The sequence below is a fragment of the Drosophila bipectinata genome, unplaced genomic scaffold (assembly GCF_030179905.1).
Source record: "Drosophila bipectinata strain 14024-0381.07 unplaced genomic scaffold, DbipHiC1v2 scaffold_24, whole genome shotgun sequence".
Taxonomy (NCBI): domain Eukaryota; kingdom Metazoa; phylum Arthropoda; class Insecta; order Diptera; family Drosophilidae; genus Drosophila; species Drosophila bipectinata.
The window spans coordinates 10,001-20,000 of record NW_027222887.1 but is presented as its reverse complement, the minus strand read 5'-3'; the positions used below and the strand labels follow the sequence as shown (position 1 = coordinate 20,000).

Below are 10,000 nucleotides of genomic sequence, written 5' to 3'. Positions count from 1 at the left end.
ATGCGCATACATTGATAAATGCAACACCTAAAATATACATTGTTGTACCTGATATACAGGTTAATGCTTTATATAATATTAAAACAATATAAATTATATTTATATTGATTATATAAAACTAAGACATTTCGCAACAATTATTTTAGGTATATCAAAAAATTAAACATATTTTATATGTTTAAATATAGACGAATATATTGAATATAAATTGCGTGTATATTTAATTAATATACATGCGTTGCGTGATGTATTGTTCATATTAAATTATGCGCATACATTGATAAATGCAACACCTAAAATATACATTGTTGTACCTGATATACAGGTTAATGCTTTATATAATATTAAAACAATATAAATTATATTTATATTGATTATATAAAACTAAGACATTTCGCAACAATTATTTTAGGTATAAAAATAACTTTATTGAAGGAATTGATATATGCCAGTTAAATGGTGTATTTTTAATTTCTTTCAATAAAAACATAATTGACGAATTGTATATTTATATATATTTATAAAACTCTAAGCGGTGGATCACTCGGCTCATGGGTCGATGAAGAACGCAGCAAACTGTGCGTCATCGTGTGAACTGCAGGACACATGAACATCGACATTTTGAACGCATATCGCAGTCCATGCTGTTATGTACTTTAATTAATTTTATAGTGCTGCTTGGACTACATATGGTTGAGGGTTGTAAGACTATGCTAATAAAGTTGCTTATTATTATATATTTTTATAATGATATGCATATGGTATATTATTGGATATATTTATATATTCATAATATTAAATATAAAAGCAATTATCTCAAATATTTATAAAAGAAAAAATGAAGATATACAATTCTTTCTTTTTTCAATTCAAATAATACTGAGAAATGTCTAGCATAAAAAAAATTAAATTTTTTTTAACTAGAATTGTCTCTTATTTAAAGATGCGAAAATTGAAAATATATCAAATATATTGTTCTTCATAGAGATATATTGTTTATATATATATACATTGCTTTATACAACCTCAACTCATATGGGACTACCCCCTGAATTTAAGCATATTAATTAGGGGAGGAAAAGAAACTAACAAGGATTTTCTTAGTAGCGGCGAGCGAAAAGAAATCAGTTCAGCACTAAGTCACTTTGTCTATATGGCAAATGTGAGATGCAGTGTATGGAGCGTCAATATTCTAGTATGAGAAATTAACGATTTAAGTCCTTCTTAAATGAGGCCATTTACCCATAGAGGGTGCCAGGCCCGTATAACGTTAATGATTACTAGATGATGTTTCCAAAGAGTCGTGTTGCTTGATAGTGCAGCACTAAGTGGGTGGTAAACTCCATCTAAAACTAAATATAACCATGAGACCGATAGTAAACAAGTACCGTGAGGGAAAGTTGAAAAGAACTCTGAATAGAGAGTTAAATAGTACGTGAAACTGCTTAGAGGTTAAGCCCGATGAACCTGAATATCCATTATGGAAAATTCATCATTAAAGTTATAATATTTAAATAATATTATAGAAATAGTGTGCATTTTTTCCATATAAGGACATTGTAATCTATTAACATATATAATTTATCATAAAATATGACTTATAGTTTATTCAAATTATTATGCTTGCATTTTAACATAGGATAAATGTCATTAATTTGATAAAGTGTTGATAGATTAATAAGAATACAGTGCGTTAATTTTTCGGAATTATATAATGGCATAATTATCATTGATTTTTGTGTTTATTATATGCACTTGTATGATTAACAATGCGAAAGATTCAGGATACCTTCGGGACCCGTCTTGAAACACGGACCAAGGAGTCTAACATATGTGCAAGTTATTGGGATATAAACCTAATAGCGTAATTAACTTGACTATTAATGGGATTAGTTTTTTAACTATTTTATAGTTAATTAACACAATCCCGGGGCGTTCTATATAGTTATGTATAATAATATTTATATTATTTATGCCTCTAACTGGAACGTACCTTGAGCAGATATGCTGTGACCCGAAAGATGGTGAACTATACTTGATCAGGTTGAAGTCAGGGGAAACCCTGATGGAAGACCGAAACAGTTCTGACGTGCAAATCGATTGTCAGAATTGAGTATAGGGGCGAAAGACCAATCGAACCATCTAGTAGCTGGTTCCTTCCGAAGTTTCCCTCAGGATAGCTGGTGCATTTTAATGTTATATAAAATAATCTTATCTGGTAAAGCGAATGATTAGAGGCCTTAGGGTCGAAACGATCTTAACCTATTCTCAAACTTTAAATGGGTAAGAACCTTAACTTTCTTGATATGAAGTTTAAGGTTATGATATAATGTGCCCAGTGGGCCACTTTTGGTAAGCAGAACTGGCGCTGTGGGATGAACCAAACGTAATGTTACGGTGCCCAAATTAACAACTCATGCAGAAACCATGAAAGGCGTTGGTTGCTTAAAACAGCAGGACGGTGATCATGGAAGTCGAAATCCGCTAAGGAGTGTGTAACAACTCACCTGCCGAAGCAACTAGCCCTTAAAATGGATGGCGCTTAAGTTGTATACCTATACATTACCGCTAAAGTAGATGATTTATATTACTTGTAATATAAATTTTGAAACTTTAGTGAGTAGGAAGGTACAATGGTATGCGTAGAAGTGTTTGGCGTAAGCCTGCATGGAGCTGCTATTGGTACAGATCTTGGTGGTAGTAGCAAATAATCGAATGAGACCTTGGAGGACTGAAGTGGAGAAGGGTTTCGTGTGAACAGTGGTTGATCACGAGTTAGTCGGTCCTAAGTTCAAGGCGAAAGCCGAAAATTTTCAAGTAAAAATAAATATTACAATTATTGTGAAAATTATATACTTGAATAATTTTGAACGAAAGGGAATACGGTTCCAATTCCGTAACCTGTTGAGTATCCGTTTGTTATTAAATATGGGCCTCGTGCTCATCCTGGCAACAGGAACGACCATAAAGAAGCCGTCGAGAGATATCGGAAGAGTTTTCTTTTCTGTTTTATAGTCGTACTACCATGGAAGTCTTTCGCAGAGAGATATGGTAGATGGGCTAGAAGAGCATGACATATACTGTTGTGTCGATATTTTCTCCTCGGACCTTGAAAATTTATGGTGGGGATACGCAAACTTCTCAACAGGCCGTACCAATATCCGCAGCTGGTCTCCAAGGTGAAGAGTCTCTAGTCGATAGAATAATGTAGGTAAGGGAAGTCGGCAAATTAGATCCGTAACTTCGGGATAAGGATTGGCTCTGAAGATTGAGATAGTCGGGCTTGATTGGGAAACAATAATATGGTTTATGTGCTCGTTCTGGGTAAATAGAGTTATAATCATTTATGGTTGTAACTTGTTCCCCGGATAGTTTAGTTACGTATCCAATTGTGGAACTTTCTTGCTAAAATTTTTAAGAATACTAGTTGGGTCAAACCAATTAGTTCTTATTAATTATAACGATTATCAATTAACAATCAATTCAGAACTGGCACGGACTTGGGGAATCCGACTGTCTAATTAAAACAAAGCATTGTGATGGCCCTAGCGGGTGTTGACACAATGTGATTTCTGCCCAGTGCTCTGAATGTCAAAGTGAAGAAATTCAAGTAAGCGCGGGTCAACGGCGGGAGTAACTATGACTCTCTTAAGGTAGCCAAATGCCTCGTCATCTAATTAGTGACGCGCATGAATGGATTAACGAGATTCCTTCTGTCCCTATCTACTATCTAGCGAAACCACAGCCAAGGGAACGGGCTTGGAATAATTAGCGGGGAAAGAAGACCCTTTTGAGCTTGACTCTAATCTGGCAGTGTAAGGAGACATAAGAGGTGTAGAATAAGTGGGAGATATTAGACTTCGGTTTGGTATCGACAATGAAATACCACTACTCTTATTGTTTCCTTACTTACTTGATTAAATGGAACGTGTATCATTTCCTAGCCATTATACGGATATATTTATTATATCTTATGGTATTGGGTTTTGATGCAAGCTTCTTGATCAAAGTATCACGAGTTTGTTATATAATCGCAAACAAATTCTTTAATGAGAGATGCATTCATGTATTATCGATTTGAAAATTTGGTATAACTCCAATTACTCAGGTATGATCCAATTCAAGGACATTGCCAGGTAGGGAGTTTGACTGGGGCGGTACATCTCTCAAATAATAACGGAGGTGTCCCAAGGCCAGCTCAGTGCGGACAGAAACCACACATAGAGCAAAAGGGCAAATGCTGACTTGATCTCGGTGTTCAGTACACACAGGGACAGCAAAAGCTCGGCCTATCGATCCTTTTGGTTTAAAGAGTTTTTAACAAGAGGTGTCAGAAAAGTTACCATAGGGATAACTGGCTTGTGGCGGCCAAGCGTTCATAGCGACGTCGCTTTTTGATCCTTCGATGTCGGCTCTTCCTATCATTGTGAAGCAAAATTCACCAAGCGTTGGATTGTTCACCCATGCAAGGGAACGTGAGCTGGGTTTAGACCGTCGTGAGACAGGTTAGTTTTACCCTACTAATGACAAAACGTTGTTGCGACAGCATTCCTGCGTAGTACGAGAGGAACCGCAGGTACGGACCAATGGCACAATACTTGTTCGAGCGAACAGTGGTATGACGCTACGTCCGTTGGATTATGCCTGAACGCCTCTAAGGTCGTATCCGTGCTGGACTGCAATGATAAATAAGGGGCAATTTGCATTGTATGGCTTCTAAACCATTTAAAGTTTATTATTTATATTTTAAACGACAATGGATGTGATGCCAATGTAATTTGTAACATAGTAAATTGGGAGGATCTTTGATCACCTGATGCCATGCTAGTTACATATGAAAACATTATTTAATACAATGACAAAGCCTAGAATCAATTGTAAACGACTTTTGTAACGGGCAAGGTGTTTGTAAGTGGTTGAGCAGCTGCCATACTGCGATCCACTGAAGCTTATCCTTTGCTTGATGATTCGAAATATAAAAAAAATGTAAATATGCATGTGTAAATATGTATATTTAGTATAAAAAATCTTTATATGCTATATCTAAGAAAGCATATAAGGATTTATCACGGGTTGTCCACGTTTCCCTACTAATTGTGGCCTACTAACTGTTTCGTCATCTTATTAGTGACGTGAAAAATGAAAATAATATTTTTCATTTATATTGTTATAAGTCTTAAACCTTAAGACGGCGGGAGTTGAATTACTTTCGTTTAGGTAGCCAAATGCCTCGTCATCTTATTAGTGACGTGAAAAATGAAAATAATATTTTTCATTTATATTGTTATAAGTCTTAAACCTTATAACGGCGGAAGATGAATTACTTTCTTTTAGGTAGCCAAATGCCTCGTCATCTTATTAGTGACGTGAAAAATGAAAATAATATTTTTCATTTATATTGTTATAAGTCTTAAACTTTAAGACGGCGGGAGTTGAATTACTTTCGCATAGGTAGCCAAATGCCTCGTCATCTTATTAGTGACGCGCATGATTCAATTCAAGAGATTCCTTCTGTCCCTATTTAAAACCTCACGGATATTAAAAATATTAAACATATATTGTTATAAGTCTTAAACCTTAAGACGGCGGGAGTTGAATTACTTTCGCATAGGTAGCCAAATGCCTCGTCATCTTATTAGTGACGCGCATGATTCAATTCAAGAGATTCCTTCTGTCCCTATTTAAAACCTCACGGATATTAAAAATATTAAACATATATTGTTATAAGTCTTAAACCTTAAGACGGCGGGAGTTGAATTACTTTCGCATAGGTAGCCAAATGCCTCGTCATCTTATTAGTGACGTGAAAAATGAAAATAATATTTTTCATTTATATTGTTATAAGTCTTAAACTTTAAGACGGCGGGAGTTGAATTACTTTCGCATAGGTAGCCAAATGCCTCGTCATCTTATTAGTGACGTGAAAAATGAAAATAATATTTTTCATTTATATTGTTATAAGTCTTAAACCTTATAACGGCGGAAGATGAATTACTTTCGTTTAGGTAGCCAAATGCCTCGTCATCTTAATAGTGACGTGAAAAATGAAAATAATATTTTTCATTTATATTGTTATAAGTCTTAAACTTTAAGACGGCGGGAGTTGAATTACTTTCGCATAGGTAGCCAAATGCCTCGTCATCTTATTAGTGACGTGAAAAATGAAAATAATATTTTTCATTTATATTGTTATAAGTCTTAAACCTTATAACGGCGGAAGATGAATTACTTTCGTTTAGGTAGCCAAATGCCTCGTCATCTTATTAGTGACGTGAAAAATGAAAATAATATTTTTCATTTATATTGTTATAAGTCTTAAACTTTAAGACGGCGGGAGTTGAATTACTTTCGCATAGGTAGCCAAATGCCTTGTCATCTTATTAGTGACGCGCATGATTCAATTCAAGAGATTCCTTCTGTCCCTATTTAAAACCTCACGGATATTAAAAATATTAAACATATATTGTTATAAGTCTTAAACCTTAAGACGGCGGGAGTTGAATTACTTTCGCATAGGTAGCCAAATGCCTCGTCATCTTATTAGTGACGCGCATGATTCAATTCAAGAGATTCCTTCTGTCCCTATTTAAAACCTCACGGATATTAAAAATATTAAACATATATTGTTATAAGTCTTAAACCTTAAGACGGCGGGAGTTGAATTACTTTCGCATAGGTAGCCAAATGCCTCGTCATCTTATTAGTGACGCGCATGATTCAATTCAAGAGATTCCTTCTGTCCCTATTTAAAACCTCACGGATATTAAAAATATTAAACATATATTGTTATAAGTCTTAAACCTTAAGACGGCGGGAGTTGAATTACTTTCGCATAGGTAGCCAAATGCCTTGTCATCTTATTAGTGACGCGCATGATTCAATTCAAGAGATTCCTTCTGTCCCTATTTAAAACCTCACGGATATTAAAAATATTAAACATATATTGTTATAAGTCTTAAACCTTAAGACGGCGGGAGTTGAATTACTTTCGCATAGGTAGCCAAATGCCTCGTCATCTTATTAGTGACGCGCATGATTCAATTCAAGAGATTCCTTCTGTCCCTATTTAAAACCTCACGGATATTAAAAATATTAAACATATATTGTTATAAGTCTTAAACCTTAAGACGGCGGGAGTTGAATTACTTTCGCATAGGTAGCCAAATGCCTCGTCATCTTATTAGTGACGCGCATGATTCAATTCAAGAGATTCCTTCTGTCCCTATTTAAAACCTCACGGATATTAAAAATATTAAACATATATTGTTATAAGTCTTAAACCTTAAGACGGCGGGAGTTGAATTACTTTCGCATAGGTAGCCAAATGCCTCGTCATCTTATTAGTGACGCGCATGATTCAATTCAAGAGATTCCTTCTGTCCCTATTTAAAACCTCACGGATATTAAAAATATTAAACATATATTGTTATAAGTCTTAAACCTTAAGACGGCGGGAGTTGAATTACTTTCGCATAGGTAGCCAAATGCCTCGTCATCTTATTAGTGACGCGCATGATTCAATTCAAGAGATTCCTTCTGTCCCTATTTAAAAACTCACGAATATTAAAAATATTAAAAATATTTTCATATGGATATGCAATCGTATGGATATCCAAATATGTGTGGGAAAGTCGTACTTCCTATACGATAAATGACCGGATTGACGAAACCGTGTTCAAAAAGGTATATAGGGTAGGTGGTGTTCGGCCTACCAATATAATATTAAAATAATATTATATTAAACAGAAGATCGCCAGTATTAATATATAAGCATATGGTTATGAATACATATGCATATAACATATATGAAAATATATGAATATATAAAAAAAAATATATATGAATATGAAAATATTTATATGTATATGGAATATATGGTAGGTGATGATGTTAGCCTACCATATAATATATAATATAATAATTTAATTATATTATATTAAATATGGAAATATTAAAAATATATTAAAAATATTAAAAATATTTTCATATGGATATGCAATCGTATGGATATCCAAATATGTGTGGGAAAGTCATACTTCCCATACAATAAATGACCGGATTGACGAAACCGTGTTCAAAAAGGTATATAGGGTAGGTGGTGTTCAGCCTGCCAATATAATATTAAAATAATATTATATTAAACAGAAGACCGCCAGTATTAATATATGAGCATATGGTTATGAATACATATGCATATAACATATATGAAAATATATGAATATAAAAAAATATATATGGATATGAAAATATTTATATGTATATGAAATATATGGTAGGTGATGAGGATAGCCTACCATATAATATATAATATAATAATTTAATTATATTATATTAAATATGGAAATATTAAAAATATATTAAAAATATTAAAAATATTTTCATATGGATATGCAATCGTATGGATATCCAAATATGTGTGGGAAAGTCATACTTCCCATACAATAAATGACCGGATTGACGAAACCGTGTTCAAAAAGGTATATAGGGTAGGTGGTGTTCGGCCTACCAATATAATATTAAAATAATATTATATTAAACAGAAGACCGCCAGTATTAATATATGAGCATATGGTTATGAATACATATGCATATAACATATATGAAAATATATGAATATAAAAAAATATATATGGATATGAAAATATTTATATGTATATGAAATATATGGTAGGTGATGGTGATAGCCTACCATATAATATATAATATAATAATTTAATTATATTATATTAAATATGGAAATATTAAAAATATATTAAAAATATTAAAAATATTTTCATATGGATATGCAATCGTATGGATATCCAAATATGTGTGGGAAAGTCATACTTCCCATACAATAAATGACCGGATTGACGAAACCGTGTTCAAAAAGGTATATAGGGTAGGTGGTGTTCGGCCTACCAATATAATATTAAAATAATATTATATTAAACAGAAGACCGCCAGTATTAATATATAAGCATATGGTTATGAATACATATGCATATAACATATATGAAAATATATGAATATAAAAAAATATATATGGATATGAAAATATTTATATGTATATGAAATATATGGTAGGTGATGGTGATAGCCTACCATATAATATATAATATAATAATTTAATTATATTATATTAAATATGGAAATATTAAAAATATATTAAAAATATTAAAAATATTTTCATATGGATATGCAATCGTATGGATATCCAAATATGTGTGGGAAAGTCATACTTCCCATACAATAAATGACCGGATTGACGAAACCGTGTTCAAAAAGGTATATAGGGTAGGTGGTGTTCAGCCTGCCAATATAATATTAAAATAATATTATATTAAACAGAAGACCGCCAGTATTAATATATGAGCATATGGTTATGAATACATATGCATATAACATATATGAAAATATATGAATATAAAAAAATATATATGGATATGAAAATATTTATATGTATATGAAATATATGGTAGGTGATGGGGATAGCCTACCATATAATATATAATATAATAATATTTATTATATTATAATAAATATGGAAATATTAAATTATTTTCATATGGATATGGATATGGATATGGATATGGATATACATATTCATATGGATATACTAAAATATACTGAAATATACCGATGAGTATATTTAGGTGAGGGTAAAAAGGCAAATAAATACCCAGCTTGACGAAAGTGTGTTCAAAAAGGTATATAGGGTAGGTGGTGTCGTCCTACCAATATAGTATATTATTTATATTATATGAATATACTAAAATACCGATGAGTATTTTTAGGTGAGGGAAAGAAGGCAAATAAATACCCAGCTTGACGAAAGTGTGGTCAAAAAGGTATATATGGTAGGTGGTGTAAGCCTATCTATATAATATAACATACTATATTATATATTATATATACACTATATTGTATACTTAGATAATATCGTTGAAGCGTCTACGTCTTATTATAAATTATAATTTGACAAGTTTCCAATTATTATCGTTAATTTCTGGTTCTAGGC

The 10,000-nt window shown here is 32.5% G+C and overlaps 2 non-coding genes across 2 annotated transcripts; both read left to right on the top strand.

Annotated features, from left to right (window-relative positions):
* Nucleotides 1-524: 524 nt before the first annotated feature.
* On the top strand, nt 525-703 carry LOC138927389 (5.8S ribosomal RNA). The gene has a single exon (XR_011443897.1). It is a non-coding gene; the product is annotated as a 5.8S ribosomal RNA (ribosomal RNA).
* A 318-nt stretch (nt 704-1,021) lies between these two features.
* On the top strand, nt 1,022-4,972 carry LOC138927386 (large subunit ribosomal RNA). Its single transcript, XR_011443894.1, has one exon. It is a non-coding gene; the product is annotated as a large subunit ribosomal RNA (ribosomal RNA).
* The last annotated feature ends 5,028 nt before the right edge of the window (nt 4,973-10,000 follow it).